Source organism: Pagrus major, chromosome 22 (assembly GCF_040436345.1).
Source record: "Pagrus major chromosome 22, Pma_NU_1.0".
In the NCBI taxonomy this organism is placed as follows: Eukaryota; Metazoa; Chordata; class Actinopteri; order Spariformes; family Sparidae; genus Pagrus; species Pagrus major.
This window is the reverse complement of record NC_133236.1, coordinates 16,897,876-16,912,885: the sequence shown is the minus strand read 5'-3', so window position 1 is coordinate 16,912,885 and position 15,010 is coordinate 16,897,876.

Genomic DNA, 15,010 nt, shown 5'->3' with positions numbered 1-15,010 from the left:
TGTTATGGTTTATTATGTCACACCATGTTATGTTATGTTTCATCATATTATTAACATAACATGATTATGTTAATTTACATGGTATGTTATGTTGTGTTGTGTTATGGTTTATTATGTCACACCATGTTATGTTATGTTTCATCATATTATTAACATAACATGATTATTTTAATTTACATGTTATGTTATGTTGTGTTGTGTTAAGTTATATTATGTCACACCATGTTATGTTATGTCACACCATGTTATGTAATGTTGTGTTGTGTTATGTTATATTATGTCACACCATGTTATGTTATGTTATGTCACACATGTTATGTTATGTTTCATCATATTATTAACATAATATGATTATGTTAATTTACATGGTATGTTAATTTATGTTATGTTGTGATATTATGTCACACCATATTATGTTATGTTTAATCATGTTATGTTATGTTGTGTTATGTTATGTTGTCACACCATGTTGTAATGTTTCATCATGTTATGTTACATAACATGATTATGTTAATTTACATGTTATGTTATGTTATATTATGTCATGTCGTGTCATGTCATGTTGTTATATCATGTCACACCATGTTATGTTATGTTTCATCATATTATTAACATAACATGATTATGTTAATGTACATGTTATGTTATGTTGTGTTATGTTATATTATGTCACACCATGTTATGTTATGTCACACCATGTTATGTTATGTTATGTCACACCATGTTATGTTATGTTATGTCACACCATGTTATGTTATGTTTCATCATATTATTAACATAACATGATTATGTTAATTTACATGTTATGTTATATTATGTCGTGTCACGTGTCATGTCATGTTGTTATATCATGGCACACCATGTTATGTTATGTTTCATCATATTATTAACATAACATGATTATGTTAATTTACGTTATGTTGTGATATTATGTCACACCATGTTATGTTATGTTATGTTTCATCATGTTATGTTATGTTGTCACACCATGTTGTTATGTTTCATCATGTTATTAACATAACATGATAATGTTGATTTACATGTTATGTTATGTTGTTATATTATGTCACACCATGTTATATTATGTTTCATCATATTATTAACATAACATGATTATGTTAATGTACATGTTATGTTATGTTGTGTTATGTTATATTATGTCACACCATGTTATGTTATGTCACACTATGTTATGTTATGTTATGTTATGTCACACCATGTTATGTTATGTTTCATCATATTAACATAACATGATTATGTTAATTTACATGTTATGTTATGTTGTGTTGTGTTATGGTTTATTATGTCACACCATGTTATGTTATGTTTCATCATATTATTAACATAACATGATTATGTTAATTTACATGGTATGTTATGTTGTGTTGTGTTATGGTTTATTATGTCACACCATGTTATGTTATGTTTCATCATATTATTAACATAACATGATTATTTTAATTTACATGTTATGTTATGTTGTGTTGTGTTAAGTTATATTATGTCACACCATGTTATGTTATGTCACACCATGTTATGTTATGTTGTGTTGTGTTATGTTATATTATGTCACACCATGTTATGTTATGTTATGTCACACATGTTATGTTATGTTTCATCATGTTATGTTACATAACATGATTATGTTAATTTACATGTTATGTTATATTATGTCATGTCGTGTCATGTCATGTTGTTATATCATGTCACACCATGTTATGTTATGTTTCATCATATTATTAACATAACATGATTATGTTAATGTACGTTATGTTGTGTTGTGTTATGTTATATTATGTCACACCATGTTATATTATGTCACACTATGTTATGTTATGTTATGTCACACCATGTTATGTTATGTTTCATCATATTAACATAACATGATTATGTTAATTTACATGTTATGTTATGTTGTGTTGTGTTATGTTATATTATGTCACACCATGTTATGTTATGTTATGTCACACCATGTTATGTTATGTTTCATCATATTATTAACATAACATGATTATGTTAATTTACATGGTATGTTATGTTGTGTTGTGTTATGGTTTATTATGTCACACCATGTTATGTTATGTTTCATCATATTATTAACATTACATGATAATGTTGATTTACATGTTATGTTATGTTATATTATGTCGTGTCATGTCATGTTATATCATGTCACACCATGTTATGTTATGTTTCATCATATTATGTTATGTTAATTTACATCTTGTTATGTTACGTTATGTTATGTTATGTTATGTTTTATCATGTTATGTTATGTTAATTATCATGATGTTATTTTATTGTATTTTATGTTATGTTATGTTATGTTGTGTTGTGTTATGTTATTGTACATCATGTTATGTTATAGTACATCATGTGGGTTATGTTTTGTTAATATTGAAAATGAATAAACAGAATTTAGAAAAACGGGACTGCTCTGATCAAGCCACTTCAAGCACCTTTTATTTTCATTTTTGTTTCTTATCTTTATATTAATTTGTATTCTATGGATTTACTTTGCGTAAACCACTAAAAAAAAACTAAAACCAAACTATATTTAGTAGTGAAAAATATCATGATTGTCCCTTTCTGACAATAAAAACAACAACAAAAAATTCATCTAGGGTCTAACTCACCTTCACCTCACCTTGGACACTGCAGTGTGACTCATCCAATTAAGAACAAGAGAAGACTGAAGCATTTCAATTACCCTCTGTGGCCATGTCTGTTGTCCACCGTTACACTCAATCCTCAGCAATTATTAGGGCAGAAATAAGCAGATAATCCAGTGTCCCATGTGTAGCCTGGTATCCATCTCAGAGGGGGTTTCGGGGCTCTACATAACCTGACCTCAGTCCTCTGCTCTCAACACAACTCCAGTTCAGCACTCACAGCAGCATCACCTCCTCTGGGTATTTGTTTTTGGAGAAGGATTCAGTTCCTGTTTGTCTTGACAGGTTACGTGAGGTTAATGCTTAAACACTGCAAGGTTGCTGCAGAGCTTAAAGCATCCCTGTATATAAGCAGTAAGGAGAAACTATAGTTCTCAGATTTACAAAAGCACTTGTCATTTAAAACTGTGGGTAGTAGTTATAAGTGATATTTAACAGTTTCCCCTTTTGTTTTCCTTCAACCCAATTGCCAGAATAAATGTTCGTAATGTACATTTCTGTAAACCACAGATATTTTATATTCATTTATGTTGCAACCTTAAGTTTCTTAGGTTAAATATTCGATTGTATTTATTTGCTTGAATACCTCTTTTGTCACCACAGATATGGCTGGAGATATCCCCCAGTCTTGTTAAAAACACCCACTTTTGTTGCCACAAACAAAGCTAGAGATGTCCCAACTTGCCGTTAGAAATATCTGTTTTTTGTTGCAACAAACGCAGCTGGAAATTGTCAGTGGTTTCACTGATAAATGTTGAAACGCAGACCTGAACTGTGGTCACTGACTGACAGCCTTCTTGCCTGTAACTACTCCACCGTCCCCTCCACTTCCTGGTATTAAAATCAGATCATAAACATGTGATGCGTAATGTTTTATATGTGTTGTGCATCATTTTAGATATCTACTTGCAAGTTTGGATTCGTCTCTGGGCACAAGGATTTCCCACCATTTGTCACTCCCAACAGTCGAAATGAATTGGGTAATAATGCAAATTTACTCCTTCTCAACTGATGTTTATGGTGTGTTATATTAGCTGTAGTTAGACAGTTTGTATTTATAAATAATATGATTAAATAATTTTTTCCTGTTTTTCTCTGTGGTAAGTACAAGGAAAGATACACTTGTTAAAAGAGACGTACCGTAGCTCTGCAACTGTTAATCACAGGCTCACAAGCATTATATGAATTAAATTTACATTTCATTAATGTGTTTCAAAGTGACAAAAAGCCGAGCTAAGCTGGGCTGGGCCGGGCCTAAGTAAAGACAAAGTGGAGAGGATGAAAAATGTAGCGTACACTGCTACGGCTCTTAGCTTGGATGATGAACTGACGCACTCGCTATCCATGGAGAGTTGCAATGGAGAGAGCAAGGATTTAATGGAGGCAGTAAAAGAGGGCAGGAGGGCTCCGAGTTCTGCTAATGAATCAGAAGAAGGGAGGAGAGGAGAGAGAGGATTGAACAGAGGAGGGATGGGCCAGTGAAAGACGCAAGGACGAAAACACAGCATGTTCTGCAAAGCACCACTCTGACACGGACCTCATATAGCTGCATGTGCTGAACACACTTCCAATAAATGCAAACACTGCAGTTAATCATACTTCTGTTATCAATTAATCTGTTGATTATTTTTATGTCCATCCCAGTTTCTCAGACTCTGAGGCGACTCTTCAAATGTCATGTCTTGTCCAAACAACACTCCAAATCCCAAAGATATTAAATGTATTCAAATGTCTCCCCACAAAAAGCAGTAAATTCATAGTGACAAACCATAGACAATATGAAAGGTGGAGTGAAAAGTAAAGCTAATGCAGAAGTACCCTAAACCTGCATTCTTTCTAATAGCCTGCAGAAGGCGACTCCATTGGTTTCAAAAAACAGGTCTGATTGTGTGTAAGCTTATGAGAAAATTACCCTACTTTTCACTGGATTTTTTACCTAAGTGATCAGTTTCCTTATGAGTTTATGGTCTCAATCAGTATTTTCAAGTCTTCTTCAATACGGCATTAAGTCAACTTAGTAAATTATGGTCACATTTAGAGTAAAAAAGGAGATAAAGCTGGATATGCTTTAGGGCTTGTGATTGAGTTGCTACCACGGCTGGCGTTACCACAGTTCCACCTTCTCGTCCAAATATGGTCACTTCTGGCTCAGCTTTATGGAGCATTTTAGCATCTTTCAGCTTGTTGTTTCGGTTTTATAGTTCACAACACTGTTTTGGTTCTTTCTTACTGTGTTGTTTCCATACATGGTAAAGTTAGCAACGAGCTGGTGAGCACAGTGGATGAAAGAGCCAGATGTGTCCCTCAGGAGGCGATGGAGAGCATAAAGGAAAATAAATATTAAATTTATATTTTAACTGTAAAGCTGATCAGTTTGAAAATTAGATTTAGTCTTTGTACGGTGTTCAGCTGAACATAGGTTGAAAAGGATTTGCAAATTATTGTGTTCTGTTTTTATTTATGTTTTGCACAGCGTTTTTTGGAATCAAGGCTGTACATTCATGTATGACATTTTCCTTAAAAACCTTATAACGTGATATGTCCATGTTTATACAGTTTGTTAAATTGCCCCAACTATGAGCACATAGTTCATCTTTATGACTTTTTAAAATATATATGTATATATATATATATATATATTTATATTTCAGAGATGATATAGCTAAAGTTAGTTTTGTATAAACCAAACTCTTACAGTCAAAACCTGGAAAGACACTGCAGTGCTCTGGATTCTGCCTAAATGCAGTAAGTACATGGATGTATGGTTTTATTACCTTTAACCTATAATGATAAAATGCATCCATGCATCCATAAAACCCATCAGGGCTGAGCCTGAAAGTTACTGCAGTATATCTTATTTTAACCTCGACTGCAGATTTTACAGTCATCTGACGTTAACTGCCTGTGCTGTGTAATGCATGTGCTACATAATTGTGTCCAGTCAGCCTTTCAGAGCATCAAATAATGTCTGTTATTAAAAATCAATTGGAATCAGCAGCTGTATTGACCTCTATTTTGGCTGTAGTTTAAGTTAGTTTTATGCATCATGCTTTAATTGCTAATTGTCTTTACTGCAGCACCTCTGGTGAATGACTGGAAAGTTTTTGGCAGCTGTAACGAGGAGATGCTTGTGATTAAACAGCTTGATGGGAACATCCATCTCATAAACTAATTTTGAATGATGTTATTATGACCAATGCCCTCAATTTTCGCAGAGGTGCTTTAAAACTGGAAAAAGAGAGACCCATTAAAGACAACTTATGAATGAGGTCAGTCTGTCTGTCTGTCTGTCTATCTGTCTGTCTGTCTGTCTGTCTGTCTCTCTCTCTCTCTCTCTCTCTCTCTCTCTCTCTTTGACATTAGAAAAATGTGTGAAATCTTGAGATGAAGCCACTGCTTCTGTCATTGAGTGATAAATGTGGCACTATAAAATAAAGAGAATCTACAAATCACACAGTAACAATGAGAAAGTGATGAGCTTGACAAATTTAATGGTGACAAACTATCTGTTGCACCTCTCAAATAACCACAGTAATGATAGTGGGTGGAGAAATGTGCTCTCCATTACCTCAAACACCTCCAAAAAAGTTTCTTTAATGTTAAAGTTTGGTCGCAAGTTGGCCACAGGGTCATATCTCTGTCTCAGTCTGACTAATTTGCTGTCTTCGTCTTCTTCTTCTTCTTCTTCATCTTCTTCTTCTTGTGACACAGCAAGCTCTCAAGATGGATTTGCCCGTATCAGATTTCACTGTGTCAGTATCAGTTACAAGCGGCATTGATTTGCGTCGTCGATTTAACATTAAAATGGAAAAAGACTTCCCCGCACTGTAAGATCAGAAGCAATTAACAAAGCTCTGAGGGCATTATTCAGTGAGTAATTGGCTGCTGCATTGCTGAGTCTTATTGTGCCCTAGTGATTGCTTTGATTAGCCTGAGATGACCTTGTATATGATTGATTTGTGAATTTCTTCCTGTATGATTAATGCCACTACAAAGCTGATTTGCAAAAGGCAAAAGTACATCTAGTCACTGTGTGCATTTTGTTCTTTCTTCCTGTAATCCTGTAAATGTCTGTGCACTTCCAAAAAGTGCTTGCACCTGCTCTCACTTGATTTGATTTTATCTTTAAATATAAGAAAACTGAAAACAGCAATGTCATTTAAAATAAGCACAACCTCCCCGGACTGCTGTTCTGGTCTGATGATCCATAAAATTATTTCTGGAGGATCTTGCCAACGTGATTAATCAGTTAATTTGGGAGATCCTGCATTTTCCTAAGATATACAGCAGCCTGAATCTGAAAGCAACTTACTTCTTCAGTGTTGTCAGCAGATTATTGATTTACTTTTTCTTGATTAATTTGATCAATTTATCTTAGTTTCTCATGCCATGCTTTATTCAAACTTCGGAAAAATATTATAAAACCACAAGCACAAACAGAGATGACCCTGTGTCCCCATCCCAATGGCTAAAAAATGTTTTGGCATTGTGCGATTCTGCAAACCACAAACCACTGTGTTACATTTTTAAGTTTCCTATCACACAGACTTATTGAAACTTTGTTTTTATTTGGTTTTGCTGCCCCCAAGAAAGCTGCAAAAAGTTATTATGTCTCGATAAAATATACAATTTTGTTGACCCAACATGGCTGCAAAATGTCCTAAAATTACTGGTCGCTTTCGTGGTTTAACGGTGGTCTCTCGCTTTGCAGCTGAAACATACTGTAGAAATGTTGATGTGATAGATGAAATGGACAAATGTAATGTATCTGTGGTTTGCAGAACTATGCCATACAATGCCAAAATGTTCTTCTAGTGACTGGCTTGTGCTTCCCCCATAATCTCACTGAATTTTTTCTGAAGGAAAAATAACCTCTTTGTTACGAGGAGGTATTTTTGTGTTTTTTTTCTTGAATCAACCAACCTACTGCTTCTTATTGTTATTCAATAAACTTTGCTTTGCATTTAATCAGCACGGTAGCTCAGTTGATGATGGTGTTGTGCAGAACAGTCTACACTTCTTCCTCATTACATTAATATTGTATTACATAACATGTTTCCAATATCCAGAGAATGGCTGCAGAGAATGAGCACAATTGTTTATGCTGGAGCCCAGATGTGGACGATATTGGAGTTGTCAGTTCAATTTAAATAAGAGCTGAGCAAGAGTCTCTCTGTAATGAACGGCGACAGTGTGTTTACCTGAGTATGTAAACAGAGAAAGCACTCTTGGACAGAGCGATCGTCTTGTCTAATAACACACGGGGTGCAAAATGTAGCCACCGAGCAGAGACTGAGAAACAGCTTTCTGTGCGGTCATTAGGAGACAATAAGTCTGATGTAGACTGTTCCCAGGCACCAGTGAAAATGGTCCTATTGATCGAGTGTATAATAATGTGTAACTAAAAGATTTATGTTGTGTATTCTTCACCGCTGCATACAAATGTGTCAAAACAAAGAAATGAACCAAGGCTTTGTGGAGAAAATCGGTTTATCAGAAAATCAAATTATCAGATTTTCAAGGTTTTTTTTAAATTGATTTTAGCCAGAAGTGCTGTAAAGTTGTAAATTCTAAACAAGTTGTTGTTGTCCTTGAAATACTGTCGTTTATGTTCCCAAAGTAAGATGAGAAAACAGCTCAGTTTGCAGGTCTGAGCCGCGATTGTATTGTTCTGTTCTGTGAAAGAAGCGTTTCATGTTTTATGTATTGAAGCATCTCTAGTCACAACAATGATGTAGTCTGAAACGTGAAACCTTCAGAGAAATAGGCGGGTGAGGCCTGACTCAGAAAGACTTTAAGCTGTAGAGATTCAGCTAAGAGCAACCAGTCAATATGCAGATTGGCTCTGGAGGAAAAATTAACCCTTATTTTAAAGGACTACATTAATGGATGTTTAGGCCATTAATTCTAAATTGATATGCCAAATATTGCAAACATACACTTTGCTGTCGTAATTCAGGCCAGTAAAACAACGTCCTTATACATGCAGGAAATAGGGTAATCCTTTAAAACAATTCAAGACATTCAAGACATGGAAGATAAAAAAAAACAGAAAACCGAAATTTACATCAGAAATAACCGAAATTTGTGCATTTGTGTTTGAATTGCCATCCAAACCCACCACCATAACCATGTTATTGCTTCCTCCTACTGCCCAGAAACTGTAATCATTGATTAAAATCTGCCAAAAGATTGTTATTTTCAAAAGACGTCAGGTCAGCATCTGCTCACCTGTCAAGAAGTCAAATGCAAATGGGCCTGGCAGCTAACTAGCTTTGAGACAACTTTGAGGCTGAAGATGTTTAAAAAGGCTAATAATCAAACTATAAAGCAAAGAATCACTGTCTGTCTGTTTGTCATTTGCATAATTCGAGAACCGTACATCTGATCTACTTCACACTTGTCAGGCTTGTTTCCGAGGACCTGAGGAAGTACAGGGTCCAATCTGGACCCACAGCACGTTTAATGTTACAAGTGATCCCTCTCACGTGATTTCAGGGGAAGAAGACCTAAACAAATGGAGATTAGCATGGTGCAACACTTTCTGTAGTAATGTGTAGTAGTGAGAAAAAATACAAAAGCAGATGTTTAAACGAGTCTGGATACTGGAGGTGAAATTTTAAGTTTCTGTCAACAGCAGTATGCTAGCTAACGTTAGCATCAAGTGCCACAATGTTTACCGTTGTTTGGCAGCCCTGTCAGCTGCTCCAGGATTCCACTCTCGTGGTCCGGCTTGGAAAGTACTGATGTAATTATTAAATCATTAAAATTTAATTTAATTATCCAGATTTCAAATCAAAAATATGAAACATGGTTGATATTATCTGGGTGACCCAGATGTGAGCAGTGTGAGCAGTTCAGGAGGCTTAAAGCTGTTATTGATTACATTCAGCCACTAAATGTGGCTAACGCTAGCTATCTAAATTTTTTTTTCCACAAATGGCAACTGCCAGGACTGTTGACGCTGATGAAACACAGATACCGCGTGAGAGCAACGTCAACAAATCTTTGATTTGTTCTTCAAATTATTAATTCACAATCGTGATGATGCAAAATGATGCTGAAGGAAAAGAGATACTTTTTTCTGCACCTTTCTACAAGCTCTGTAGGTGTTTGTTTGTTTTTTAAGTGATTTGTCTATAGAAATGTGTTATCAATATGACAAGTGGATGTGTAAACCATTACATTACCAGATCATTTGTGCTTTAATTTGACTGATAATTGTTATTTTGGGCATTTTGGACTTTTTATGCTGTTAATTTGTTGTTGTTTTATTTTTAGAAATCTTTTCATAATATTATGATGAAACACCCCATAGTTATACAATTGTACAGTGTACCCCATATGACAGAGATAAAATAGGGTACATGCTCCTAAACGAGTAGTGTCCCTAATGTCCCGAGTAAGAGGCCCTTATATATATAAATGTGTAATTACATTAATGTATGATTTAATGTTAAAACCCTGCACATACTTTCATGAATAATGTTAAAGATGTCAATCTGGGGAAAGCCCCTCTGAGAAAACGCACTGGTCCCTCATCATGCAGCTCTCAGAACAGCTTGTTCACTAATGGAGCTCTGGCTGCGTGCCTGGATCGATCACCAGACCATAATTCTGAAGAATTCCTGATTTCAACAAATCAGGACCCATCGTCCAGTTTACTCCCTCGCTGACATAGGCTCACACTCCATCACGTCTGGATACACGAGGGCTGCTTAATCATGCTGGTGGTGCTGGTGATGGAGGACAGGTGCAGGTGAGACGGATCGAGTAGGCAAACGCAAGGCGAACAGATAAAACAGTGAATCACAGATAAATCAGAGCTACTCGGCCACTGCATCACTTCCCCTCGGAGAGGAGAAGGCTGCATGTTGATGACTTTATGATGGATGATGACAGAGTCAGGATCCATCAGATCGAAGAGATGCATCGCAGCAAGATGGAACAGGACATTGACCAAGCTAGAAACTGTCACCTCAGGGGTTTGAAGGAAACATCCTCATGCAGAAGGGAAAAATGCTGATGTGGGTTTTGTATATCGACTGTGAGTTCAGTGGAGTGTTTGTTTGCTTTGGGTGATTTACCACATTTCTACTCCCCAAATATCTTTAAAGAGATGGATGTAACTGAACACTCAGAGAAAAAAAATCTGCTAAACCAACACTTTCACTGATTAAAGATTAACTACCTGTCAAGCTTGAACGAAATCTTGGCAATATGAAATTAATTTATATCAAACAGATGCTTGTTATAAGACAAGGTCTATTAAGCTTAAACAAGATAAATTAATGCTTTTCTGCCGTTGATTGCACGATGATGCTGTTAGAATCGACAAAAGAGTGTCTAGGTAAGGCAAGTTTATTGCTATAGCTGTTTTTATACTCAAAGCCCATTTCAAGTGCTTTACATACAAACACACCCCTTGCCCCTCCCACCTAAGGCTCATTTAAAAAGATATATATGTAAGTTTCAAATGATACAACCATCACTGCCCACATACTTCCATGTGTCCGTCACGTTGGCATGAAAGTTAAGCAATAAGAGCACGCCGCGTTAAATCTGTCTCGCATGGACCTCCACTTTTCATTCACCACTGTCCAACTCACATTTAATTCATTGTTACGTGATACACTCTGCACCAAAAATACTTTTTGCCATAAGCTTTCATTGTGAACGACGTGGCTGTAAAATGGTGGATACATCTTTTTTTGTAGCATCACAATCACCATGAAATGACTTGTTTCTCTGTCATAACTGATAGGAATGAATGGGGCTCCACCTGCAACACTGTGTCCAGGTTTAATATAACATTCTTGGGTCTTACAACATACTGTATGACAAACACCACAACAACTACCTCAACAACCAAGTCAACGATTTATGGCTTGAGCTTGCCCAGCAGCTGGGATACAATGACAATGGTAATGTAGCTGATTTTCACTTGCGTACATTATGTCGGTCACAGAAAGGGGCTTTTGGCAAGCAAGGTGAAGTTATTGGGCCTCACACATGAAAATCAACAAATCTGATTGTGAAGTGTACCTATTAATGTTTCCACAAATGGGTGGGGGACAAAAATAGATATAATTGGCACCAGACCCAGTGTGCGAAGATGTCATGAGGAAAATATCACGTGTTTTATTGCCGCATAAGCAATAAATAATGTCATTGTGCACAGTCTTTGTTAAAGCAATGGCTCAGTGAGCAGTGAGGATGGGCCAAAAGCTCTTGTCCTCTCATGGGAAGATTGGCAGGAGTCAGGAAATGAGGACTGAATTGAGAGCACTTACAGTGAGTGAGTGCATTTGGCAGGGCTACAGCCACCATCTCTAACACCCCAGATCATTTCAGATTTCTGCAAGGTGGTCTCCCAAAGCTGCTTATTTTGCAGAGTCATAACAAAGGAAGACTCCATGTAATAAACATAATGTCACTTTATTTGGAAGGAGGACGGCACAGCTTCACCTGCTGCAGTGATTTACTGTAAATACCCCTCTTTAAATGTCTCACTGTTCAGGCTACATTAAGTTCTCATTCCATCGTCCTCCACACCTGGTCGTTGCATTATATGATTTAAATGACAAGTATCCGTCTTTTCACATCACAGCAATACTCTTATACTCCTTCTTGCCAAGTGTTACATGATAAGATATCACTCTCACATTGATGCATTAAGCAGTTAGCAGATGGTGAGCTTTGCTTAGCATAAATAACTGAAAACAGGGAGAAAAGCTAGCCTGGCTCTTTCTGAAGGTAAGAAAATCCCCAAACAAGCACATCTAAAGCTTGCTAATCAACATGGTAAAACCCCTGTAAAAATCACCAAATGTTGTTTTTACACTTTACTTTTTGTACATCCTAAATAAATTACACATCCTGCTCATTTGTGAGCTTTAGAGGAACTGATGCTGATGCTTATGTTTTCATCAAATTAAATTTTACATTATGTGGCGAGGGGCACTACGAAGCCGAACAACGCCACCTGGGGACTTGCAACCCCAAGAAATATTTGAACCTCTGAGAATGGTTGGGAAATAGAAAAGGACACACGGGCTCGTTACTGAATAGGCGGAGACGCGAGTTATAAAGTGAATTAAAGGTTTTATTTTAAACAATAACCAAAATAATCAATGTAAACCGACAGGGGTTGGAACTGCTGAGGGGGAAAAGAAAGGTATGAGCACATGAAAAACTTAAAGTCAGTAAGGTGAATTAAATTACTTTATTACAATGATCTTTTTAAAAAGGCCTCAATATGAAATATTAAAAAGAATCAGTGTACTTATATTAAAATTCAGTCCAACCACAACTATATAAAAAAAGGAAAACTAAGCTGAGGCCATATGTGGAGAGGCAGACTACACAGAGGTAGTATCCAGGGGTGCTACCACTACTCACCTTCAGTGCAGCACAGCAAAATGGTGCAGTCAATATTGTATACCTGTGTGTTTACAAAAAGTGAAGGGACCTCACCACCAACAATTTGGCACTCTGCTTAGGAAAATAACAAATGGTCAGAAAAAAACAACAAGTAATCAAACAAACAAGGTAGCAAAACACAAAGTAAAGTAAGGTAACCCAGCTGGTTTAAAACACAAAACTCAACTAAAGGCAAAAGGGCAAGACAATGCAAACTAAATGGCTAAGGCAAACTAAATGTAAAAATGTGGGCAAAACCCTAAACTAAAGGCAAAACAGCAGTGTTGTTGTGCAGGTGAACCTGAAAAAGGGGAAACTAAAATTAGCTAGGCTCACTGCATCTTAAAATACATTTTAAAAACTAAGCCTACTCACCTCACATGCACCAGACATAAGCACAGAAAACACTCTGCCTTATAGCTTGGCCCTGATTAGGGAATTTGTTGGGGGAGGAGTTGAGTCAAGGCTACATCCACCAGCATTACACCTTGCTCTGTACTAGGGGAGCATACCCCACCACAATTAATTGTTACATTAACTGTATAATGAAATCACATCTTTAGAATAACTAATAAGTTGTTAGATCAATTAACTAGATAGAATCTAAATAAGCTATTTCCTGCCATTTCCTGTCCTGATGCTAATCAAGGCTAACTGGCTACTGGTGTTTCTTATTATTAGCTGTACAGACATGAGATTGGTATCGATCTTTTCATCTAACTCTTGGCAAAAAGGTGAATATGTAATTCCTACAGTATAATATGTACCTATTTCTTTAACATGCTGGAACTCAATATTGTCCCAACTTAGGCACCTTGACAAGACAATAATTTCCTGGTGCTGTGGCAAGGTTAAGAGCCTCTTCATTCAAAAGCAGAGGCAACACGTCAGGGTGCAGAGAGTGGTGAGATCTATGTGTTCCATTAAAATGAGGAGTGATACAGATCTCACAAAACATGCCAGTGTCAGTCACCAGCACCTCGTGTTTCTGAGGCGTCCCATCCTCGCTGCATGCACGGGAGAAAAATGGACTTCAGCCAAGAGCCATTGGCATAACCAGGAGAGAGAAAAGCTGCTTAGTCCAGCTAAAATACTGACGGATGGGTTTAATTCCATTACGTGAGCTACTGTGTAAGGATGGAGTAGCAGCTGACCTGCAGCAGAGCGAGGGGCTCCTTTATGTTCACTGCACCAGACCTGACTGTGAAATGCTGGAGAGCTGTGGATAAGGATGACAGGCAGATAACAAATCGAAGCCAGAGGTGTCACAGGCCAAGAGGTCAACCTGGCAGATTACATCCCTCAAGGCCACTGACCGCACATTGAAATTGAGCTGAGAGGTTTGTCAGTTATATGGCAGCTATAGTCGTTACGTGAAGCAATTTTGGTTCTGCATCAAGGACAGCTGGATGTAAGCAATGCTGGAGAGATTATTACATACAACATGCAGCCTCTTCTTTTCATTCAATGTGGTGAATGAGCTGTAAATGTCAAGCAGGTTTTCACATACAAGAAACTGACATGGTATTTTGGTGAATAACAATAAACACAGTAAGTCGAAGATTTAAATAAGAGATACAGAAAATAAGAAGAACTGCAAGTCAAAAAGCAATCAATTTAATTATAAAATTGACAATATAATATAAAAACTAGAATGGTACTCGGTGGACCGTGTAGCTCTACCATACTGTTAAATTTAATCAGGCCTAGCCCATTATCAAATCAAACATAAATCCACTAGATCTGCATCTAATTGTACTCACTCATAGATACCAGCCACCTAGATATGCCTCATTTTTCTCATCCATGCATCATTCCCTGAGAAATTAATGATAATGTTTAAAAAAAAAAAAAAGGGTCGTATTCACAGTCTTTTTGTGACCAAAAATCCTTAATTTAACAATGATGGACTTGAA